Source organism: Dipteris shenzhenensis, chromosome 3, assembly GCF_047967505.1.
Source record: "Dipteris shenzhenensis isolate YYH24624 ecotype China chromosome 3, Dip_SZ_1.0, whole genome shotgun sequence".
In the NCBI taxonomy this organism is placed as follows: Eukaryota; Viridiplantae; Streptophyta; class Polypodiopsida; order Gleicheniales; family Dipteridaceae; genus Dipteris; species Dipteris shenzhenensis.
In genome coordinates this window covers 14,702,080-14,729,158 of record NC_141598.1, presented here as the reverse complement: position 1 = coordinate 14,729,158, position 27,079 = coordinate 14,702,080, and positions in this window count along the sequence as shown.

Sequence of the window (27,079 nt, the reverse complement as noted above, 5' to 3'; positions counted from 1 at the left end):
CCCTTCTTTGCCACACGTGTCCTCTACATTCCCTGATGTCTGCAAGATCAATGAAGCGCATACATCTTCGCTTGCAACATAGATATCCCAATGCATTTAACATGTTCTCCTCCTTCATTACTCTCTTCCTCTTTGGTTGCTTTTGTGGATCTGCCTGGATTCTCTTTCTCTTCATGCATATGTATGACCGTTTTCGTTCCTCGTGCACATTGTTATCTGTATTTATGCACTTCTTCTCCTCACATTTGTTTGTAACCAAGCATCCATGATTGGTCGTTGCATCCTTGTTCATATCACAATCAAAGTTAAATACTGAATAATCCTCTGTTGATCTCATCCTCATTTTTAACATACTCTTAGGACCATTCAATGAATTCAATATTCTACGAGAGTATTGAGAACCTTGAAACTCTTCCACTCCTGAGAGAACATCACTCATTGCATTGGGACATCTTGCATGGCTTTCACAAATCCACAACCTTGATTGACACCAGGTTTGTTAATATGCATGAACTCATCCACACTTGACAAGACATCGCTATTGAAACCTTTGCCCTTCTCACTGTGCAAGAATTCATCCACCCCAGATAAGGCTTCGCTTCTAAAATCATTTTGTTTCTTGGAACCAATGAACTCATCCACTCCAGATAAGATGTCACTTCTATAATTGAGTATATTGAAATCATCCACATTTGAAGTGATAGAGCCTGGCACATGGGCACGCTTTTTAGGTCCTTTGATATTGTAGTATGCATTGTCTTTATCATTGAAAACCATGTGCCTCTTTCTCATGTTTAAAAATTGCATGCTCCATCTCATATTCTTGCCTACCTCATAGTAGGGATCACATAAGGATGTTATGTTATCAACCATACCATCATCAGTGACTTTTAGAATCCTCATCTGTGCAAATGACCATTGCTCCACTTGTTCAAATCCCAATACTTCACCTTCTGCTACAATCTTATTTGCAAATGATCTCATTTGTAAAATGTCCCCTATAGTAAAATCCAAGGTGGTGCACTTTGTATTCTTGATAATGTCTGTTGCATAAGTCTCATCTTTGTCCCATGCTATAAATGATTTTTTGGATGTATTGTAGGGCATAACATCTCCAAGTGTTTCCATATCTCCACATTTATACTTTAGCTCAACATGTGCGCTAAGAATCTTTGATACAGTAACTGCTACCTTATCTTCGCCAAGTCTTCGAAAGTGGCAAAGTGAATTGGGATCACTATCATGGATTGTAGCAAATGCAACTACTTCTCTTTTGCTACATAAAATCACATCCATCCCTGGAACAAAATCTATAGCCATCTCCTTTGTGAGAGTCCTTCGCAAGCAAGCTGCAGTGGCAACAATTACATAAATATTAGTCTCTTTTTAATAATCTACTTATTTATTATAATTTTTAATTAGTACTTAATTTATTAGCGGGAGAAGTTATCCGATCAAGTACTCATCAGATGGACATGCCAAGTTATCCTTTGCATGGTCAATCAAGCATTAAATACTATTTTTGCTCTAGTGTCATGCACATCCGTAAAAAAACATGAGCCTACTAGGTACGTTATCCAATCAAGCACTAATGGGATGCGGGTGCCACTTTGCATGTAAGTCAATTCCACCTAGTTGAGGTGTACAAAAAGTGTTGTGCCCATCGGATATGCTTTGCATGGTCCATCGAGCATTAAATACTATTTTTGCTCTTGTCATGCACATCCATAAAAAAACACGCTGCTAGGTGTGTTATTCGATCAAGTACTTATGCGATGGGAATGCCACTTTGCATGTAAGTCAATTCCACCTAGTTGAAGGTGTGTGCAAAGTATTGTGCCCATCCAATATGCTTTGCATTGTCGATCAAGCATAACACACTATTTCTGCCTTACTGTCATGCACAACCATATAAAAACACGGCCATAGGTGTGTTATTCAAATAAGTACTTATCAGATGGGGGCTCCACTTTGCACGCAAGTCTGTTTTAACTACCTTGAGGTGCGTGCAAAGTATTGTCACCATCGGATATGATTTGCATGGTCGATCACGCATTATACACCATTTTTTCCCTAATGATATGCACATTCGCACAAAAACACGCCATTAGGTGTGTTATCTGACCAAGTACTTATCGGATGGGTGTGCCTCATTGAGAACATTTCAATACCACCTAGGTTGAGGCGTAAAAAAAGTTTTGTGCCCATTGGATATCCTTTGCATGGTCAATCGAGCATCAAATACTATTTTTACTCTAGTGTCATGCACATCCGTCAAAAAACACGCTGCTAGGTATGTTATATGATCAAGCACTTATGGGATGGGCGTGCCACTTTGCATGTAAGTTGATTCTACCTAGTTGAAGGTGTGTGCAAAGTATTGTGCCCATCGGATATGCTTTGCATTGTCGATCAAGCATAAAACACCGTTTTTGTCTTAGTGTCATGCACATTCGTCAAAAAACGCAGTCCTAGATGTGTTATTCAGACTAGTACTTATCGGATGGGGGCTCCAGTTTGCAAGCAAGTCTGTTTCAACTAGGTTGAGGTGTGTGCAAAGTATTGTCACCATCGGATATGATTTGCATGGTCGATCACGCATTATACACTGTTTTTTCCCTAGTGGTATGCACATTCGCAAAAAAACACGCCCTTAGGTATGTTATCTGACCAAGTACTTATCGGATGGGTGTACCTCTTTGACAACATTTTAATACCACCTAGGTTGAGGTATAAGAAAAGTATTATGCCCATCGGATATGCTTTGCATGGTCGATCGAGCATTAAATACCATTTTTGCCTTAGTGCCATGCACATCCGTAAAAAAACACGCTGCTAGGTGTGTTATCCGATCAAGAACTTATGCGATGGGAATGCCACTTTGCATGTGAGTCAATTACACCTAGTTGAAGATGTGTGCAGAGTATCGTGCCCATCCAATATGCTTTGCATGGTTGATCGAGCATTAAATACCATTTTTGCCTTAGTGCCATGCACATCCGTAAAAAAACACGCTGCTAGGTGTGTTATCTGATCAAGCACTTATGCGATGGGCGTGCCACTTTGCATGTAAGTCAATTACACCTAGTTGAAGGTGTGTGCAAAGTATTGTGTTCATCGGATATGCTTTGTATTGTCGATCAAGCATAACACACCGTTTCTGCTTAGTGTCATGCACAACCATATAAAAATACGGCCATAGGTGTGATATTCAAATAAGCACTTATCAGATGGGGGATCCACTTTGCACGCAAGTTTGTTTCAACTACGTTGAGGTGCATGCAACGTATTGTCACCATCGGATATGATTTGCATGGTCGATCACGCATTATACACCATTTTTTTCCTAATGATATGCACATCCGCAAAAAAACACGCCATTAGGTGTGTTATTTGACCAAGTACTTATCGGATGGGTGTGCCTCATTGAGAACATTTCAATACCACCTAGGTTGAGGCATACAAAAAGTTTTGTGCCCATCGGATATCATTTGCATGGTCGATCGAGCATTAAATACTTTTTTTACTCTAGTGTCATGCACATCCATCAAAAAACACGCTGCTAGGTATGTTATCCGATCAAGCACTTATGGGATGGGTGTGCCACTTTGCATGTAAGTCTATTCCACAAGTTTGAAGGTGTGTGCAAAGTATCGTGCCCATCGGATATGCTTTGCATGGTCGATCGAGCATTAAATACCATTTTTGCCTTAGTGCCATGCACATCCGTAAAAAAACACGCTGCTAGGTGTGTTATCTGATCAAGCACTTATGTGATGGGCGTGCCACTTTGCATGTAAGTCAATTACACCTAGTTGAAGGTGTGTGCAAAGTATTGTGTTCATCGGATATGCTTTGCATTGTCGATCAAGCATAACACACCATTTTTGCCTTAGTGTCATGCACAACCATATAAAAACACGGCCATAGGTGTGTTATTCAAATAAGTACTTACCAGATGGGGGCTCCACTTTGCACGCAAGTCCTTTTTAACTACATTGAGGTGCGTGCAAAGTATTGTCACCATCGGATATGATTTGCATGGTCGATCACGCATTATACACCATTTTTTTCCTAATGATATGCACATCCGCAAAAAAACACGCCATTAGGTGTGTTATCTGACCAAGTACTTATCGAATGGGTGTGCCTCATTGAGAACATTTCAATACCACCTAGGTTAAGGTGTACGAAAAGTTTTGTGCCCATCGGATATGCTTTGCATGGTCGATCGAGCATTAAATACTATTTTTGATCTAGTGTCATGCACATCCGTCAAAAAACACGTTGCTAGGTATGTAATCCAATCAAGCACTTATGGGATGCGCGTGCCGCTTTGCATATAAGTCTATTCCACCTAGTTGAAGGTGTGTGCAAAGTATCGTGCCCATCGGATATGCTTTGCATGGTGGATCGAGCATTAAATACCATTTTTGCCTTAGTGCCATGCACATCCATTAAAAAACACGCTGCTAGGTGTGTTATCTGACCAATTACTTATCGGATGGGTGTGCCTCATTGCGAACATTTCAATACCACCTAGGTTGAGGCGTATGAAAAGTTTTGTGCCCATCGGATATGCTTTGCATGGTCAATCGAGCATTAAATACTATTTTTGCTCTAGTGTCATGCACATCCGTCAAAAAACACGCTGCTAGGTATGTTATCCGATCAAGAACTTATGGGATGGGCGTGCCACTTTGCATGTAAGTTGATTCCACCTAGTTGAAGGTGTGTGCAAAGTATTGTGCCCATCGGATATGCTTTGCATTGTCGATCAAGCATAAAACACCGTTTTTGCCTTGGTGTCATGCACAACCATGAAAAAACACGGTCCTAGGTGTATTATTCAAACTAGTACTTATCGGATAAGGGCTCCAATTTGCACGCAAGTCCGTTTCCACTAGGTTGAGGTGTGTGCAAAGTATTGTCACCATCGGATATGATTTGCATGGTTGATCACGCATTATACACCGTTTTTTTCCTAGTGGTATGCACATCCGCAAAAAAACACGCCCTTAGGTATGTTATCTGACCAAGTACTTATCGGATGGGTGTGCCTCTTTGACAACATTTTAATACCACCTAGGTTGAGGTATGAGAAAAGTATTATGCCCATCGGATATGATTTGCATGGTCGATCAAGCAGTAAATACCATTTTTGCCTTAGTGCCATGCACATCCGTAAAAAAACACGCTGCTAGGTGTGTTATCCGATCAAGCACTTATGCGATGGGAATGCCACTTTGCATGTAAGTCAATTCCACCTAGTTGAAAGTGTGTGCAAAGTATTGTGCGCATCAGATATCCTTTGCATGGTCAATCGAGTATTAAATACTATTTTTACTCTAGTGTCATGCACATCCGTCAAAAAACACGCTGCTAGGTATGTTATCCAATCAAGCACTTATGGGATGGGCGTGCCACTTTGCATGTAAGTTGATTCTACCTAGTTGAAGGTGTGTGCAAAGTATTGTGCCCATCGGATATGCTTTGCATTGTCGATCAAGCATAAAACACCGTTTTTGCCTTGGTGTCATGCACAACCATGAAAAAACACGGTCCTAGGTGTATTATTCAAACTAGTACTTATCGGATGGGGGCTCTAGTTTGCACGCAAGTCCGTTTCCACTAGGTTGAGGTGTGTGCAAAGTATTGTCACCATCGGATATGATTTGCATGGTTGATCACGCATTATACACCGTTTTTTCCCTAGTGGTATGCACATCCGTAAAAAAACACGCCCTTAGGTATGTTATCTGACCAAGTACTTATCGGATGGGTGTGCCTCTTTGACAACATTTTAATACGACCTAAGTTGAGGTATAGGAAAATTATTATACCCATTGGATATGCTTTGCATGGTCGATTGAGCATTAAATACCATTTTTGCCTTAGTGCCATGCACATCCGTAAAAAAACACGCTGCTAGGTGTGTTATCCGATCAAGCACTTATGCGATGGGAATGCCACTTTGCATGTAAGTCAATTCCACCTAGTTGAAGGTGTGTGCAAAGTATCGTGCCAATCGGATATGCTTTGCATGGTCGATCGAGCATTAAATACCATTTTTGCCTTAGTGCCATGCACATCTGTAAAAAAACACACTTCTACGTGTGTTATCTGATCAAGCACTTATGCGATGGGCGTGCCACTTTTCATGTAAGTCAATTCCACCTAGTTGAAGGTGTGTGCAAAGTATTGTGCCCATCGGATATACTTTGCATGGTCGATCGACCATTAAATACTATTTTTGCTCTAGTGTCATGCACATCCGTAAAAAAACACGCTGATAGGTATGTTATCCAATCAAGCACTTATGGGATGGGCGTGCCACTTTGCATGTAAGTCAATTCCACCTAGTTAAAGGTGTGTGCAAAGTATTGTGCCCATCGGATATGCTTTGCATGGTTGATCGAGCATTAAATACCATTTTTGCCTTAGTGCCATGCACATCCGTAAAAAAACACGCTGCTAGGTGTGTTATCTGATCAAGCACTTATGCGATGGGCGTGCCACTTTGCATGTAAGTTAATTCCACCTAGTTGAAGGTGTGTACAAAGTATTGTACCCATCGGATATGCTTTGCATTGTAGATCAAGCATAATATACCGTTTTTGCCTTGGTGTCATGCACAACCATGAAAAAACACGATCCTAGGTATGTTATTCAAACTAGTACTTATCGGATGGGGGCTCCAGTTTGCACTCAAGTCTATATCAACTAGGTTGAGGTGTGTGCAAAGTATTGTCACCATCGGATATGATTTGCATGGTCGATCACGCATTATACACCGTTTTTTCCCTAGTGGTATGCACATCCGCAAAAAAACACGCCCTTAGGTATGTTATCTAACCAAGTACTTATCGGATGGGTGTGCCTCTTTGACAACATTTTAATACGACCTAATTTGAGGTATAGCTAAAGTATTATGCCCATCGGATATGCTTTGCATGGTCGATCGAGCATTAAATACCATTTTTGCCTTAGTGCCATGCACATCCGTAAAAAAACACGCTGCTAGGTGTGTTATCCGATCAAGCACTTATGCGATGGGAATGCCACTTTGCATGTAAGTCAATTCCACCTATTTGAAGGTGTGTGCAAAGTATCGTGCCCATCGGATATGCTTTGCATGGTCGATCGAGCATTAAATTCCATTTTTGCCTTAGTGCCATGCACATCCGTAAAAAAACACGCTGCTAGGTGTGTTATCTGATCAAGCACTTATGCGATGGGCGTGCCACTTTGCATGTAATTCAATTCCACCTAGTTGAAGGTGTGTGCAAAGTATCGTGCCCATCGAATATGCTTTGCATTGTCGATCAAGCATAACACACTATTTTTGCCTTAGTGTCATGCACAACCATATAAAAACACGGCCATAGGTGTGTTATTCAAATAAATACTTATCAGATGGGGCCTCCACTTTGCACGCAAGTCCGTTTTAACTACGTTGAGGTGCGTGCAAAGTATTGTCACCATCGGATATGATTTACATGGTCGATCACGCATTATACATCATTTTTTCCCTAATGATATGCACATTCGCAAAAAAACACACCATTAGGTGTTATCTGACCAAGTACTTATCGGATGGGTGTGCCTCATTGAGAACATTTCAATACCACCTAGGTTGAGGCGTACGAAAAGTTTTGTGCCCATCAGATATCCTTTGCATGGTCGATCGAGCATTAAATTCTATTTTTACTCTAGTGTCATGCACATCCGTCAAAACACGCTGCTAGGTATGCTATCCGATCAAGCACTTATGGGATGGGCGTGCCACTTTGCATGTAAGTCAATTCTACCTAGTTGAAGGTGTGTGCAAAGTATTGTGCCCATCGGATATGCTTTGCATTGTCGATCAAGCATAAAACACCGTTTTTATCTTAGTGTCATGCACATTCGTAAAAAAACGCAGTCCTAGATGTGTTATTCAAACTAGTACTTATCGGATGGGGGCTCTAGTTTGCACGCAAGTCCGTTTCAACTAGTTTGAGGTGTGTGCAAAGTATTGTCACCTTCGAATATGATTTGCATGGTTGATCAAGCATAACACACCGTTTTTGCCTTAGTGTCATGCACAACCATATAAAAACACGGCCATAGGTGTGTTATTCAAATAAGTACTTATCAGATGGGGGCTCCACTTTGCACGCCAGTCCGTTTTAACTACATTGAGGTGCGTGCAAAGTATTGTCACCATCGGATATGATTTGCATGGTCGATCACGCATTATACACCGTTTTTTCCCTAGTGGTATACACATCCACAAAAAAACACGCCCTTGGGTATGTTATCTGACCAAGTACTTATCGGATGGATGTGCCTCTTTGACAACATTTTAATAACAACTAGGTTGAGGTATAGGAAAAGTATTATGCCCATCGGATATACTTTGCATGGTCGATCGAGCATTAAATACCATTTTTGCCTTAGTGCCATGCACATCCGTAAAAAAACACGCTGCTAGGTGTGCTATCCGATCAAGCACTTATGCGATGGGAATGCCACTTTGCATGTAAGTCAATTCCACCTAGTTGAAGGTGTGTGCAAAGTATCGTACCCATCGGATATGCTTTGCATGGTCGATCGAGCATTAAATTCCATTTTTGCCTTAGTGCCATGCACATTCGTAAAAAAACACACTGCTAGGTGTGTTATCTGATCAAGCACTTATGCGATGGGCGTGCCACTTTGCATGTAAGTCAATTCCACTAGTTGAAGGTGTGTGCAAAGTATCGTGCCCATCGGATATGCTTTGCATTGTCGATCAAGCATAACACACTGTTTTTGCCTTAGTGTCATGCACAACCATATAAAAACACGGCCATAGGTGTGTTATTCAAATAAATATTTATCATATGGGGGCTCCACTTTGCACGCAAGTCCGTTTTAACTACGTTGAGGTGCGTGCAAAGTATTGTCACCATCGGATATGATTTGCATGGTCGATCACGCATTATACATCATTTTTTTCCTAATGACATGCACATTCGCAAAAAAACACGCCATTAGGTGTGTTATCTGACCAAGTACTTATCGGATGGGTGTGACTCATTGAGAAAATTTCAATACCACCTAGGTTGAGGCGTACGAAAAGTTTTGTGCCCATCGGATATCCTTTGCATGGTCAATCGAGCATTAAATACTATTTTTACTCTAGTGTCATGCACATCCGTCAAAAAACACGTTTCTAGGTATGTTATAGGATCAAGCACTTATGGGATGGGCATGCCACTTTGCATGTAAGTCGATTCTACCTAGTTGAAGGTGTGTGCAAAGTATTGTGCCCATCGGATATGCTTTGCATTGTCGATCAAGCATAAAACACCATTGTTACCTTAGTGTCATGCACAATCGTCAAAAAACACGATCGTAGGTGTATTTTTCAAACAAGTACTTATCGGATGGGGATGCCACTTTGCACACAAGTCAATACTGCCTAGGTTGAGGAACGTGTAAAGTCTTGTGTCCATTGGATATGCTTTGCATAGTCTGTCTCACATGATACACCATTTTGTTGCTAGTGTTATGCACAATCGTCATAAAATACATAGGAGGTGTGTTATCCGAACAAGTACTTATGAGATGGGTGCACCACTTTGTATGCAAGTCAATAAGACCTAGGTTGAGGAGTGTACAAAGTTTTGTGCCCATTGGAGAAATGTAGATGCGATAATATTAGAAAATTCTCGATATATGTATATGTGTGTGTGTGTGTGGCAAACAATTTTGGCACAAAGTAAACACCTAGTGCACAAATTATGCACTTCATACCTTGAGTAAATAAGCTTGTTGATGAGGATAAATATGCCCTTGAATAAAAGCACAGTTGTTGTATGACCACAATAGGATCGCTTTGACACCTGTGATTTTGCCCATATGTAAGTTTACAAATAGTATAAAAAATCATGTAATAATATATTAATAGTTTGCAAATGTGTATAGCAAGTGAGTAATGGGAAGTGGAAGTGGGAATGAGGAGGGAGGAGTGGAATAGGATAGGGAAGTAATAAGGGTGTATGATAATAAGTATAAAAAATAGTATAATAATATATTAATAGTTTTTAAATGGCAAGTGAGAAATGGGAAGTGGAAGTGAGAGTGGGGAGGGAAGAATGGAATGGGAGAGGGGAAGGTAATAGGGGAGTAGGCTAATAAGGGAGTGAAATGAGTGAGGAAGTTAATAGGGGATGAAAAAGAGGAGGGTGAGATGGGGAAATATGGGATTTTGGGAAATGGGAGGAGTATGGGACATGGTGGAAATGTGGGATGGGAGTGGTGGCAATGGGGAGGAAGAAGAAATGGATGGATGGGAGGAGGGCTAATGGATGAGGGATGGGGGTTCAATAGGAGAGGGGGAGTAATGGGAGCCAATGGGAGAGGAGATAAATGAAAAGCCAATAGGAGAGAGGGGAGGAATGGAAAGCCAATAGGAGAGGAGGAGGAAAACCTAATTTTTCTTATATATAGTCTTCCTTCATTCTTTCATTCAAGCAAGAAAGCAAGGACGATCAAGAGAGCAAGGAAGGAAGAGCAAGAAAGCAAGAAAGAGCAAACTTACAAACTGTTTCCAGGTACTTGCAAACTTTTTTTTCTAGTTTCTTTTTTAAAATTTGAAGAGAGAGAAACTAGAGAGAGAAAGGTTCAGGGGATGGGAGGGAGGGGAGGGAGGAGGAAGGGAGGGGAGGAAGGGGCGAAGAGGGAGGTGGGTGGGAGGGAAGGGGGTGGGAGGGGAGGATGGCGCGGCGGGTTGGAGGGAAGCGGGTGGGAGGGGGGCTGGCGGCTGAGAGGGGGGTGGGGAGGGCGGCTGAGAGGAGGGGGGAGCGGCTGAGAGGGGGAGGGGGGGGGCGCGGCTGAGAGGGGTGGGGGAGGGCGGCTGAGAGGAGGGGGGAGCGGCTGAGAGGGGGAGGGGGGGGGGCGCGACTGAGGGGGGGGAGGGTGAAGAGGGGGGGCTGGCGGCCGCGGCCGCCAGCCCGGGAGGGTGGGGGAGCGGCTGAGGGGGGGGAGGGGGGGTGAGGGTGAAGAGGTGGGGGAGCGGCTAAGAGGAGGGGGGAGCAGCTGAGAGGGGGAGGGGGGGGGCGCGGCTGAGGGGGGGAGGGGGGGGGAGGGTGAAGAGGGGGGGCTGGCGGCCGCGGCCGCCAGCCCAGGGAAGGGGAGGGGTTGCAAAGGGGGGGGGGGAGGGTGAAGAGGGGGGGGGCTGGGTGAGAGGAGGGGGGGGGGCTGGCGGCCGCAGCCGCCAGCCAGGGAGGGTGAAGGGGGGGGGATGGGTGGGTTGCGAAGGGGGGGGGGGAGGGTGAAGAGGGGGGGCTGGGTGAGAGGAGGGGGGGGGGCTGGCGGCCGCGGCCGCCAGCCCAGGGAGAGAGGAGAGGGGTCTGGGTGGGTTGCGAAGGGGCTGGGTGAGAGGAGAGGGGGGGGGCTAGGTGAGAGGAGGGGGGGGGGCTGGCGGCCGTGGCCGCCACCCAGGGAGGGTGAAGGGGGGGGGATGGGTGGGTTGCGAAGGGGGGGGGGGAGGGTGAAGAGGGGGGGGCTGGGTGAGAGGAGAGGGGGGGGGCTGGCGGCCGCGGCCGCCAGCCAGGGAGGGTGAAGGGGGGGGGATGGGTGGGTTGCGAAGGGGGGGGGGGAGGGTGAAGAGGGGGGGGCTAGGTGAGAGGAGGGGGGGGGGCTGGCGGCCGCGGAGGGTGAAGAGGGGGGGGGATGGGTGAGAGGAGGGGGGGGGGGCTGGCGGCTGCGGCCACCAGCCCCAAGGAGGGGTTGCGGAGGGGGGGTTGGGTGAGAGGAGAGGGGGGGGCCTGGCGGCCACGGCCGCCAGCCCAGGGAGGGGGAGGGGTTGCGAAGGGTGGGGGAGCGGCTGAGGGGGGGGGAGGGTGAAGAAGGGGGGGGGGGCTGGCGGCCGCGGCCGCCAGCCCAGGGAGGGGGAGGGGTTGCGAAGGGGGGGGGGAGGGGTTGCGAAGGGGGGGTTGGGTAAAGAGGGGGCGGGGAGATGGGTGAGAGGAGGGGGGGGGGCTGGCGGCCGCGGCCGCCAGCCCAGGGAGAGTGAAGAGGGGGGGGATGGGTGAGAGGAGGGGGGGAGATGGGTGAGAGGAGGAAGAGTGAAGAGGGGGCGGGGGGCTGGGTGAGAGGAGGGGGGGGGGCTGGCGGCCGCGGCCGCCAGCCCAGGGAGAGTGAAGAGGGGGGGGATGGGTGAGAGGAGGGGGGGAGATGGGTGAGAGGAGGGAGGGTGAAGAGGGGGGGGATGGGTGAGAGGAGGGGGGGTGGGAAAGAGTGAAGGAGGGGGGGATTGAGAGAGGGGGGGGGTGGCGGCCGCGGCCGCCAGCCCGGGTGAAGGGGGGGTGTCGCCAAGGAGGGAGGGAGGGTTGAGAGGGGGCCAAAGGGAGAGTGGGGAAGAGGGTGGAAGGGTTGGGGGGGTCGCCAAGGGGGGTGGGGAAAAGGGGGGAAGGTTAAAAGGGAGTAGGGGGAAAAAGGGGTAGGGGAGGAAGAGGTTAGGCGACGGGAGAGGGGGAAGGGTAGCGGGAGGGGAGGGGGAGGGGGATTTTGGGGAAGGAGGGGGGGCGAGGGGAAGGGAGGGGTCGAGGGAGGAGTTTTGGCGGCGGAGGGAGGGGAGGGAAGGAGGTTGGAGGAGAGGATTGGGTCGAGGGATGGATGGAGGGAAGGAGAGGAGAGGAAGGAGAGAGAGGAGAGAGAGAGAGGGAGAGGAGAGGAGGGTGCAGAAGGAGAGAGATGGGAGAGGAGGATTTGACTTACTATCACGAGCAAGAACGAAAAATAAGATTTGACTTACGAGAAGAATGAAAAGGACTTACGAGAAGAATGAAAAGGACTTACGAGAATGAAAAGGACTTACGAGAATCGAGAAGAATGTTGAAGAAAGTATCAAGAAGAATGTTGAACATAAATTTGAATTCAAAAGGAACGTATGAGAAGAAAGTATAAGAAGAATGTTGAACACAAATTTGAATTCAAATTTATAATGAATTCAAATTTCCCTCTCTTTTTTGAAAATTCAAATTTATGCGTAGGAGTGGACTAGTTTTAACTCTCTCCTCATTTCATTGAAGCAACCAAGAGCGGAAGAGAAAGGATAAGCCGAGCCTTACTTTTTTCACTTTTTCCAGGTACTTGCATTCTTTTTTATTCGTCTTGTAATTCTATTTCTTTACTTACAATTCTTTTCAATTAGTTTCTTGTTAAGGTTTTTGAGTTCTATTTCTTAAAATTCATATTGTAATTCTTTTTCTTTACTTATAATTTTTTTTCAATTAGTTTATTCTTAAAGTTTTTGAGGAGGGTGGTCTTTTAGAAGGCATTACAATTCTTTTTAAATTAGTTTCTTATTTGGTTTTTGAGTTCTATTTTAATTAGTTTTTTATTTATATTTGAGTTTGTAAATTTGAGAAATGGGAGAATAGGGAGGGAGGGAAAGAGAGAAATTAAGAGAGAGAAGAGGGGCTCTTTAAATGAGAGAGGAGAGGGAGAGAGGGAGAGAGAGAGAGAGATTCACACAGAGAAGAGGGGCTCCCTAAATGAGAGAGAAGAGTAGGGAGGGAAAGAAAGAGAGAGGAGAGAGGCGGAGAGAGATTAAGAGAGAGAAGCGGGTAAAGAGAGAGGAGAGAGGGGGAGAGAGATTAACAGAGAGAAGCGGGTCTCTTGGGGGCCATGGCTACTTGAGGGAGGGAGAGAGTAGGGAGAGAGAGGGAGAGAGAAAGAGAGAGAGGGAGAGAGAGAAAGAGAGAGAGGGAGAGAGAGAGAGAGATGTTTATGGGAATGAAACGTGGCGAGAGGAGAGAGGAAAAGAGAGAGAGAGAGAGAAGAGAAGAGGGAGACTTAGGGAGAGAGAGAGAGAGAGAGAGAGAGAAAGAGAGAGAGGGAGAGAGAGAGAGAGAGAGAGAGAGAGGAATGAAACTTCTGTGCTAGAGGGAGGGAGAGGGAGAGAGAGAATAAGTGGGATGAGGATAGAGAGAAAAATACTTAAGAGTTGTCAAAGAGAGAGAGAGAGAGATTAAGAGAGAGAATGAGGTGTCTTGACTATGGCTACAAGGAGATTTAGGAGGAGAGAGAGAGAGAGAGAGAAAGTAAAGAGAGTTTTATATATTTACATCTTTTATATTATATTTTTAGATGAGAGAGAAGAGTAGGGAGGGAAAGAAAGAGAGAGGAGAGAGGGGGAGAGAGATTAAGAGAGAGAAGCGGGTCTCTTGGGGACCGTGGCTGCTTGAGGGAGGGAGAGAGTAGGGAGAGAGAGGGAGAGAGAGAGAAAGAGAGAGAGGGAGAGAGAAAGAGAGAGAGGGAGAGAGAGGGAGAGAGAGAGAGGAATGAAAAATACTTAAGAGTTATAGAGAGAGAGAGAGAGAGAGATTAAGAGAGAGAATGAGGTGTCTTGACTATGGCTACAAAGAGATTTAGGAGTAGAGAGAGAGAGAGAGAGAGAGAGAAAGTAAAGAGAGTTTTATATATTTACATCTTTTATATTATACTTTTAAAAATTTATAAAAGAGTGAATTTATGGTTTGTTTTGAAGGTGAGATAATGTTTTTATATATATTCATCTTTTAAATTGAAAAATGTTAACTTTTCTTTAGATACTTGTTCTTTATTTATATCACATGCAGGTTTAGCCTCTACATCACAACCCCTTCTTTTGCATATTTAAGCCTCTTAAACCCCAGCACATTAAAATGAACACAGAAAAAGAAATTATTTATTGCTTTTCTTCGCTTCGACGGTTGGTTTAGCATAGTTTAGCATAGATTAGATTGCCTTAGAGGAGAGACAATTCTCCAAGTTGCCAATCGAAGCCATGCTCAAATTTTTCTAACTAGTTCCTAATCGTTGTCAGTCCCTTCGCTCACATGCGGTTTAACACTCATAACATGCTATTAAATAAGACCTTTTACCATTTACCAAGAAGTTTATCAGTGGGCAGATTGCATGAGCAGATATCAGTGGACAGATTGCATATATCAGTGGACAGATTACATGTCATGGGACATATTGGAGCTTGATGATTATTGGTTATTTTTATTGCATTTGTATAAATATTTAAGCTCATTTATTGTCATAAAAATCCTTGTAAAGCCCTTTATGCTATTTTTTACATTTATTGTCATATGAAGCGCCTTGTAATAAACCCGACCATCTCGACCATTCACTAATTAACGAGTATCAGTGGGATGCATAAGTGGATATCATGTGGGCTGCATAAGTGGATATCAGTGGAACAGTTTTTAGTGGATAGATTGCACCAGTTGGGTATCAGTGCTCAGATATCAATGGATGGACAGATTACATGAATCTTCACGAAGATTGAAGCTTTATCACTAGACGACATTTTATATTACTTGTAAAGCTTTATTGGCTAATTCTTTTACATTTGTACAAATATTTAAGCCTTGTAAAGCCTTTTAGGCTATTTCCCACATTTATTGCCATATGAAGCCTTGTAAAGCCTTTTGGGCTATTTTCCACATTTATTGTATCAAGGGTTGTATATTGTACTTTACTTGTATGTATCTAAATTCTTCATTATCTTTTCTTGTAGGATTATGGAGCAATCAGCTAATGTGATGGCTATGCTAGATGACTCTGAGATCAGAGAATGGGTTTCTGATGTCACTTTGAATTTCAAAGGAAAGGAATATAGCCCCAATGGCTTTGGTAGGTGGACTCGATATCACATGGGTAGAAGAGCTTGGTTTCTTCATCAAAAGGAAAAGAGACTCTTTCTACTTATGTCAAAAAGGGAGTTCAATGGTGTTGAAGATCCATGGGATGCTACTTTCTTCAAAAAAGATATGACTTCAAGCCTTGTAGTAGGCATAATAATTCAGTGAAAAGACACCTTTGTGGATATTTTAACAAAGAGTTCAGATCCTGAAGTTGGCGGTATGCATTTTATTGTGTCAAGGAGAGACGCAAAGACCTTTGTGATGCCTCCTCCTCAACCATCAAAGTTTCCAGAGGTGCAAAGGGCATTGGAGACTCTTTCATATACTTGGGAGCAATTTCCTAGTGTGGTGGCAAAAAGGATGCATGCAAAGATAATGTTTGAATACTTTCAGGATGCAGAATATGCTCTCCATATGCAAGAATCATCACATGAAGGAGATCAAAAAGCTCAGACTTCAATGCAGGGACAAGAAGAACAGGCACACTGTCACAAACCTGTAGAACATGAGCGCAAACTTCTAGAGCCAGAAATGGTGGATGTAACTAAGGATGATGAAAAACAAGCCTTGAGTGCACGGGAATTAGCAAAAATTGAAGATCAAGGTCGATCCACTGCAGGTATGCTAGAAGCTCTTGCTAGCAAACCACGACGTGAAATGCAAAAGGCTAGTACTGCAAGAGCCACGGTTCCAAGCAGTAAGAAAAGACATCGTCCCACTGTAGAGAAAGATAATGTGGATGAAAAACGGTCAAAAAAAGAGAAAGATGAAGAAGACTCAGAATCCGAGGCTAAAGATGATCAAGATGAACTCACATCAATTAAAAATCTTAATCTGCGTCTTAATGAAGCAGTTACAGATGATGATGTGGGATATATCTAGGGTCAAAGGACGTGGTTTGTGAATGCCAAAGATGTGGAAGCTGCAGCTCTGTTTACTAATAGCCGAAGCCTTGATATATCCTATGCAATGCAAATATACGAGGCTTTGAGAGATGGTAAGAAACCTGTGGCAAGTAATGTGGTCTTGCGCCCAATAATGTTTTGTCCAACCAAAAATAGTTTTCTGGATCAAATAACATTTATAGGGCCTACACATTTCGAGGAGATCTTCAGTCAATTCTTTAAAAACACTCTAAAAAATATTCCACATGAACAAGGCGAAGAGGCACAAGGAGAGAATATGCTAAAGGAAGTCAAGAAGGAATTTCTCCTTCATTGCAGATTCCAGCCCATTGATGGTCAACATTGGGCTTATGCTTGTAATCAGATCGCAAGGGAAGCAAAGGAGGGCAAAAGACTCACTCCATAACAATTTGTAAAGATAAGCTCATTCCATTATTATCCTGCAACGATCTATATATTCAAGCATGAGATTAAGTATTTGATTGAGTCCGAAAGACTTAATCATTATGTCCATGGAAAGCGTAAGATATCCTCAACATCAAAGGTCTTACAGAAGGCAAGGGTGATATGGACAACATTTGGTTCTCCAAATCCTGATTTGAAGCGAAAGGTCACAAAAGCAGACGCCGACACACTCACAAACTTTTATACTTCTTTGAGTGCAGTTGTGCCTAGGGGAACCCAAGAGCGGGAAGAAAGTATGACAAGCCTCAAGGTGGTGAGGGACAGATATGCCGACTATACTTCTATCATATTTCGTCCTGTTGAAGTGTTCAATGAGATGCTTGAAACGTGCATTGCTTGTGAGCGTGGACAGCTGACCTATGAAGCTCCTTTGTTTATCTCCAGCAAGTCAAAGGTAATGGATAAGAAGGAGTTGACGGCAAGGATGTGGAGGCCTGTAAAGTACTTACCTGATAAGTATGCATCCATGGCAGCACAAAAAATTTTAAAGAAAGAATGGTTTTTTGGAAAAAAAGACAAAGACCACTGCATGGAAGAATGCATCAATGTACAGGTGAGGCGTGATGCAGTGCATAGTGCCATCAAGTATTTGCTGTCAGAGAAACAAATTCCACTTACTCATTGTAACATTGACTATAATGTGGTGAAGCATATAGCTTCTTTGTCAACACCCAAGGTAAAGCTATGGGCCAAATAGGTGGATTAAAAAGGATGAAGATGGGTCGGAAATAGTAACCTCTTATATGAGAAAAGAGATCCCACAACAGGTGGTTGCATATGTGGAAAGATTAATCAGCGAGATAAGAATGCCGACAGATATGCACCAAAGCTTTCAATTCAATGTAGAGGTTACGGCAGAGTCTGGAAAGCTTGTCAACTTCAGGGGAGTCTCAGAAGATGACTTCTTTAAGAATGAGTCAGCATGGGATAAGCCACAACTATTCTTTATCAATGAAGTTTCTAGCGATGATATCCATAACTTCATTGATAGAATAGTATATACCACCATTAGCAAAGTGGCGATTTGTAACATTGTCATATTTGTTGATAAAAAAGACAAAGAAGCCATGCAGGTTACTCTAGAGCAAGCATATTCATCAGATTTGAAGATCTATAGTGGTGTTTATGCAGCAAAGAGAGGCAAGAGAGAATGTGGCATAGCGATTCAAACTCTTGAATCATTCTTTCTGTGTATGCGGAGTCCCAACCCTGATCACTCCTTACAAAAGAACATAAGAGGGAATTCAAATAATTTGAGATTGATGCTAGAAGAGCAAGATATTCCCAGGTCCATACATTATCAAAAAAACAACTATGGAAGTCCTGCAAAAAGTGGGAGTCTCTTGCTTACCATGATGGAGAATTTGCTGCCGGCAGGTTGGGAGGTCACCTTGTGCAGGATGGGATATTTATTTGAGGATCTCCTAAGAAAAGGCAACTCCACCAATATTATTGAAAATAAGCATTTCATGGCCTATTTCCAGCTTCAAGCAAATCTAACCACAGGCTATGAAAAAGAGATAGACCACAAGGACACCGATGACATGGATGATTACCTTGAAGATCATAATGTCCCAGTTGTTGATGATGAAAAGATGGACTTACATGACCCATTCACAGAGAGGTTGGTGGATGAAGACAAATATGATGATGCCCTCTTTGATAATTATGGCTCGCAGGGTTATGAAAAAAGGCCACTACGACAATACTTAGCGGTATGAACTCTCTATTTCTCAACTAAATATAATTTTTTAAATAAGATTTAAATTTAAAGATAATGAATCTAATCTCTCATATTTGTTTACAGGCAATAGAGGGAGAAGAAATGGATGAAGTCAATACGGAGGCACTCCCTTCTACTTCAACAATGCAACCACCTCTAAATTTGATTGAAAAATCAAATTTAGCTGCATTAGATAAAATGGAGAGCTCATTTCAAGTTAAGATCGTTTTGAAACGAGAACCTCAGTATTTAAGCTTTGGTAGAGAGGAGGTTTCAATCCTCTCCAATCCTTTAAAAGAGGTTAATGACAATGTTATCTTGGCCATTCTCAGGTAATGTTTATTTATTTATTGCTACTTCAATAAGCTAACATTTGTTTATTTATTCACAGTTCAGTTATATATCAGTTTCCTAGTGCAGAATGCAAATCAATTCTATGAGCTAATGTTTGTTTATTTCTTGGTGCAGTGTAGTTATTTCTCAACTTCCTAGTACAGTGCAACATCGTGTCTACATGCTCAATGCTCTCCTTTCTTCTATTCTTAGCTCTCCTCAAAAGACTATAGAAGATGTTTGTACCTGGTTAAGCCCTTTGAATTTAGATGGGGTGCGAGTCATCTTAATGCCTTATCATGAGGCGTAAGTATCAACTCTAACCTTATTTTTACTATTTCTTTGGCAAGTTTGTGTAAAACAATAATCATTTTTATTCTGGTCGTGTAGCTCACATTGGAGTCTGATCTTCTGGGACCTTGAACTCAACCATTTATGGTTTGTGAATTCAATAGAAGGCTATCATGCCAACTCCCCAAGGTAATTATTCTCTTAATATTTTTGATACTTTCTTATTTTGTATCTTATGATCATGACATATTAATATATTTCATATGTCATGCTGGACAGTGCTGCATCGGCTAGTATCTGCTGTCAGAACAACCACAGAGCAACAAGATCAAGTAGAATTCAAAAGACGTCTGCTAGTGGAGCAAAAAGATGGACACAGCTGTGGGTGGAGAGTCGCCTACAACTGCATGTTGTTTCTTAGAGAGATTTTTGATTTGGAGTTACCAGTCAAAATGGAATCATATACAGAAGCTGATCTGCTAGCATTTCGGGCTGAGAGTATTCAGCATCTAATTACTACCATTGGGAAACAACATGAAAATATGACTACATTGCAGCATGTATAAAACCTTATCTTTATACTTGTATACTTGTTCCAGCCTTTAATTGGGGGATGTATAAATCTCATAACTTTTTTATATTTTCTTCCAAAAGGAGAAGAGAATGAGTTTAATGAAAGCATGCTATCTTTATACTTTTATAATTATTTAAACCATTAATTTTATTTGGGATGTGTAAATCTCATAACTTGTCTAATGAAAGCATGCTATCTTTATACTTCTATGATTATTTAAACCATTATTTTTATTTGGGATGTGTAAATCTCATAACTTTTTAAATTTTTCATCCAAGAGAAGGAGAGACTCACTCTAATGAAAGCGTGTATGAAACCTTTTTAAATTTTTGCTCCAAGCAGAGGAGAGACTTACACTAATGAAAGCATGTATGAAACCTTATCTGCTTGTTTAAGCCTTTATTTGGGATGCGTACATCGCATAACTTTTTTATATTTTTATGGCAGAAGGAGGATGTGGAGGACATAGCAAGTGAAGAAGAATACGATGTAGACTACTCTCTCAATAAGATGAGTCATAAAAATATGAATCTATTGGAGCAGATTGGAAGTTCATTCACTGCTATGTTGTTAATTCGACAACAACCTCATTTTTTTGAATTTGGTGAAGAAGAGATTTCAATCCTCTTGAATCCTAAGAATGAGGTTAATGTCAAAGTCATTACAACCATCCTCAGGTTTGATGCATCCTTTTCCTTGGCTGTATACTTTGCTTATTTTGATTAAACCCAAGAAGCTAATACTTTTTTTTTTAATATAGTAATGTTATAGCAAATTTTCCGCAAAATATACAAAGCGTTTCATATATGCTCAATCCTCGTATTTCGGAAGTGCTTAGCAACAAAGAAGAAACCATAGAGAATGTTTGCAAGTGGTTGAAGCACATTCCTATGAATGACGCACGAGTTATTTTTACAGCATATTATGAGAAGTAAGCATCAAACCCTACTTGTTTTTTCTATTGCATTGCTAGAATTGTCTCAAACACAGTAATTATTCTTTATTGATAATGCAGCTCACATTGGAGTCTGGTAGTCGTGGACATCCTTGCGAAGAAGTGCTTCTTTGCAAACTCAATGACATACGTCCATGGCAATGTGTTAGAGTAAGTATAGACTACACTTGTTGTCACTTCTTGACATGTAGATTGATATGCAATGCACATATTCACTGTTGTTATATGTTTTGATATGCAGATCAGCTCGAAAATTAGTAGATGCTATCGACATAGTAATGCGGCAATGTGACTTGGCACAACAAATAGAGTATATAACATGTCAGGTATCACATCAAGATAATAGCCACATCTATAATTGTGGATGGAGGGTGGGCTATAATTGCTTTTTGGTACTTGGTCAAATTTTTGAGATGCAAAATGACACCACACTATCAACATATACGGATTTGCATCTCTATGCATTTATAACATGTACCATTCGAGCAATCATTGATTGCGAAATGAATGCCATCAAAGAGTCAAAGAGGATAGATGACCTCAACTCTACAAACATGGCTTCATTAAAAGAATTGGGAAGCTCTTTTAATGTTAGGGTTATGATTCAACATAGACCTCAGTATCTTGAATTTGGGGGAGAAGAGATTTCAATTCTCTCTAGAGCTTCAAATGAGGTCAATAACAACGTTATGATGGCCATTCTCAGGTTTGATACAAACTTTTTCTCTACTTGATAATTCAATATTTTGATTTAATCTAATAAGCTAATAAGCTAATATTCATTTATTTTGATTAAATCTAATAAGCTAATATTCATTTATTTGTTGGTGCAGTATAGTCATCTCACGATTTGGTAGAGTCGTATAAAATCGTGCATATATGTTGGATTCCCTCCTTTCTCCTAACTTAGCGATAGCAGAAAGACAATAGCCGATGTTTGTAAATTATTACAGCCTTTACATTTACATGGCGTGCGAGTCCTATTTATGGCATATCATGAGATGTAAGTATCATGGCAACCTTTATTTTCATCTTATACTGGCAACATTGTGTTAAATAATAATGGTTCTTAATTATTCGTGTAGGGAACATTGGAGTCTGGTGGTTTGGAACCTTGAAGACAACTATTGTTGGTTTGTTAACTCGATTGCAGGCTTTCATGGCTCAGTGCAAACGTAAGTATTCTATTAATCTGTTGTTACTTCTATATTATGTACCTTATGTGATAGATACACTAAGTTTTTTTAATATGTCACGACGAGCAGGTCGATTGAGAAGTTGGTATCTGCTATCAGAGAAACAGGACAGTACAAAGACTCGGTAGACTTCCAAAAGCATTTAGTAGTAAAGCAGGAAGATGGGCATAGTTGTGGGTGGAGAGTTGCCTACAACTGCATGTTGATTTTCAAAGAAATTTTCTCACTTAAGCCACAGATCTCATCGGAAGACTCTTTGGAGCTCAAATATTCAGAGGAGGATATACAATTGTTTAGGGCTAAAATCATTCGAGACCTAATTGCTGCCATTAGAATACAACGTGCAACTGAAGCAATACCAGAGCTTCCCTTTAAGGAAGAGGAGACTGTGAGTCTACTATGAAAGCACTGCATACTACAGAAGAAGTAGATACCCAATGTACACCTACAGCACCACAGCCTCCACTGGAAGCATCAGAAGAGTTGCCACCGCCTCCGCTTGCATTTAAGGAAGAGGATACTGAGTCTACTCCGAAAGCACTACATACTACAAAAGAAGTAGAGACCGAGTGTACATCTACAGCACCACAGCCTCCATTGGATGCATCCGAAGAGTTGCCAGAGTCTCCACTAGAAGCATCACAAGAGTTGTGATGCATGTATGATGTTGTGTTTGTAGTTTTTGTTGATTATACACCAATTTGTGACTTATTACTTAAGTGGCATAATCATGATATTTATATAATTTCTTTATGCACACAATTTTATGATATGAATGTGTGATGATGTGATTATTTGGAAATAAATCCTTGTGTGATGAGAATTCTGATATGAATATGTGATGATGTAATATTTGTAATATATTTATTTCATGCACACAATTTTATGATATGAATGTGTGATGATGTGATTATTTCAAAATAAATCCTTGTGTGATGAGAATTTTGATATGAATATGTGATGATGTAATATTTGTAATATATTTCTTCATGCACACAATTTTATGATATGAATGTGTGATGATGTGATTATTTGGAAATAAATCCTTGTGTGATGAGAATTTTATTCAGTTGGACAGTCTCCACTCACTTAAAGTAGAGCATTCGCAATGCTTCTCTCACTTTATTCCAACCCTTATCCTTATCATCTCCACTCACTTAAAGTAGAGCATTCAATCTCCACTCGCTTTATTCCAACCCTTATCATAGTGAACACATCGTGCCACTCACTTTATTCCAACTCTTATCCTTATCGTAGTGAACACATCGTGCCTTAGTGCACTTGTATTCTTCCATCCTAGTCCTTCCACAAACACTCTCTTATTTCTTACATCCTAGTCCTTCTGAGTAACTTGTATTCTTCTATCCTAGTCCTTCCGCAAACACTCTCAGAGTCTTCTTTCATCCATCCTGATAACCAAGTATTCTTCTATCCTAGTTCTTCCACAAACACTCTCTTCTTTCATCCATCCTAGTGCTTCTCATTAACTTGTATTCTTCTTGTATTCTTCTATCCTAGTCCTTCCGCAAACACTCTCAGAGTCTTCTTTCATCCATCTTGATAACCAAGTATTCTTCTATCCTAGTTCTTCCGCAGACACTCTCTTCTTTCTTGCATCCTAGTGCTTCTCATTAACTTGTATTCTTCTTGTATTCTTCTATCCTAGTCCTTCCGCAAACACTCTCAGAGTCTTCTTTCATCCATCTTGATAACCAAGTATTCTTCTATCCTAGTTCTTCCGCAGACACTCTCTTCTTTCTTGCATCGTAGTCCATCTCCCTTTCTTTATCATCTCCCCACCCATGGATGTCCTTGGCATTGTCGAAGACGTGGAGTTCGGAATTAACAATCTCAAAGAATGGATTGCTGACCAAGGAGCACAGAGAGAGGCCAGAATTCGACAAGGTTCTCCTTTGACACACATGGAGAGAGAGGAATTTGCTGCACAAAGGCACGCAGAGAGGGAGGAGACTCTCAAGATAGCAGACAGTGAAAGACTTCTAAGACGTATGATAAAAGCACGACAAGATCTATTAGACTTCTTAAGTAACCTGCGTTATCGCAGCTCTCGTCATGGGCGATTTGATGCGGATGCTGAGAGAACAATAAGAGCCTCTCAGAGAAATTATAAAGAAACAATTTGTGATTGCTTAAACTTCTTCTTCACATGTAATTATGTTGAGGATACAGCTGTGGAGGCAGTGAAGGATTGGGTTGTTGAGAAGATAAGAGAGACCAATGATGAGATCTTCTAGACTTAGATAAGAGAGACTGTATTAAGGTGTTTTTTGACACCATATGGCTTTGTATTAAGGTGTATTAAGGTGTTTTTTGACACCATATGGCTTTGTATTAAGGTGTTTTTTGACACCATATGGCTTTGAGTAATATGATCTACTTCTTGTACAAATGTGATGTTAAGATGATGTTAAGAGAGACTGTATTAAGGTGTTTTTTGACACCATATGGCTTTGAGTAATATGATCTACTTCTTTACAAATGTGATGTGCTCTTTTTGAAATGTACTCTAGTTTTCATAACATGTCATGCCATTTTTTCTAATTTGATTTTTTAAAATCTTACTTTTTTGTCTCTTTTAACAATGTGATGTACTCTATTTTTAACATCTCACGTCATTTTTTCTAATTTGATTTTTTTAAATCTTCATTTTTGACTCAATGTTTTGTTTTATAAGAGCCTCTTTTTTTGAAATGTTTTATCCAGAATTATCTCACAAAATGAATTTGGACAATGCAAGAGTCCAAAATTAATGAAATAGGTGTTAAAATAAGTCATTCAAAATCTTTTCCTTTTATTATATCTGACATATGTGATCTTCAAAAGATGATTTTTTGTGCTGAATTTTATGATTTTGACATCGCCAGCACATCCAGAGTGGGAAAAAATCCCTAATCGACTCACCCTGGAGACATCGAAAACTGACACCCGGAGGCCTGAAAAAGCACAAAAATGCCTGGAATGGGGGATTTGCGAGGGATTTGCACAAAAATCCAATTTGGCCAACTGGCACTATCTTTTAGTGAGTTAATCTCCAACTTAAGAGCGCTTATTTCTTGTTGATGGATCAACTTAAGATCATTGATCTCTTTCTAAAAGGCCAACTTCATCTCGCTAACAAAGCCTGCCATCGGTGTCTTTTTCTGTAGACGCTGGCCAAATCACATTTTTGTGCAAATCCCCCATTCCGGGCATTTTTGCCCTTTTTCGAGCCTCCGAGCATTGGTTTTTGGCGTCTCCAGCGTCGATTTGAGGGTTTTTTCCCACTTCGAACGCGCTGGTGACATCAGAATCATAAAATTCGACACTAAAAATCAAGGATCTTATGTATGCATTTAATGTGAAGCCTGAGTACTAGACTGACATTTTTGCAGTGAAGTATCCGTATTTTATAGCATTTCCCATATTTTGAGTGCAATAAAAATAGGTGAATAGTGAATTTCTTAGAGGGCCCCATAAGGAGTTCCCTTCTTTCCTAATGTACTGGATTCTTGGCCAATGCTTGATCTGATTTATTATTGTTGTTGGCTTTGATTCATCAAAGTAATCTATTTCTGATAATATTCTTTTAAGCCATATAGCTTCACATGCACCTGTAGTGAGTGCTCTATATTTTTCTTTAGTCGAAGACAAAGAAACAGTTGGTTGTTTGTTTGACAACCATGATATAGCACCTTGACCAAGGAAAAATGCATATCCCTGTGTGGATCTCCTAGTCTCATGATCTCCGACATAGTCACTGTCACAATATCCATGCAACCTTGGATGACTTCCTCTGTATTCTATTCCAAATTGTCTTGTACCTCTTATGTATCTTAAGACTCTTTTGGCTACATTCCACTGAGACTGTTTTGGATTTTCCATAAACTGTGCTAGTGAACTTACTACATAACAAATATCTTGCCGTGTGATAGTCAGATATATAAGAGATCCGATGAGCTGCCTATAGTACTTGTCATTGACTGTAGGCTTTTCTGAATCCTTAGTAAGTTTTGAACTCTGTTCCATGGGAGTGGCTGCAATCTTGCAATCTGCCATATGAAACTTCTTCAAGAGACTGTCCACATACTTGAGCTGACTCATGAAGGTGCTATTTGAATCTCTCCAGAACTCAATTCCAAGACAATAGTGCATAAGTTGGTTGGACCATCCAATGGTCTAGGTGTAGATCCATCGACATACTCCCATTTGTCCTGAAGTACAAGAATGGTCTCTATTCGGTATTTCCATGTGCCATAATTAGAGTTGTCTAGCTTAACAGATGCCTCCAGATTCAAGTTGTTGGTCGTAAACATGGTGCAAGAAATGTGCTCAAAGTGTCGTCAAAATCACTGTCTGAATCAACTGCAAAACACTGACTGTGGCAAGTGAAATCTGTACTATCGGTGAAGGTAGAACTATAATATATATTCCGATCTGAATTACATTCCTTGTGGCAAATGATGCTGGGAATAGCCAAGAGGCTTTAAAAGGCTGAAATAAAGTGCACAATGCCGTAAAATAGCCAAGTAGGCTTGACAATGATCGCATGTGTGTGTGAAATCAAATCATGTGCTATCTACCCACTGAACAATTAACAATGCCTCTGAACACTCTGAGTCTATGCATTGAACTAATGAACGTTAGGTTTTAGGTAATGTGATGATGTGAAACCGTATGTGAGCGTAGGGACTAACTTCGAGTAGGAACTAGTTCGAAATTTTGGGCATGGCTTAGATTGGCAACTTGGAGAAATTCAAAGCATCTCCTCTATGGTGATCTAGTCTACTCTGATCTAGATCTATACCAACCATTGATCGATGAAAGAACAACAAATAAATTCTTTTCTTTGGTTCTTTTTATGTGCTAGGTCACATGCATTGATGTAGAGGCTGATGTGCACGTAGAAAGTGAATTTGTTGGCAAGGCTCAAAAGTGAGTGATACTTGCTCCAAAATATATGTCTGAC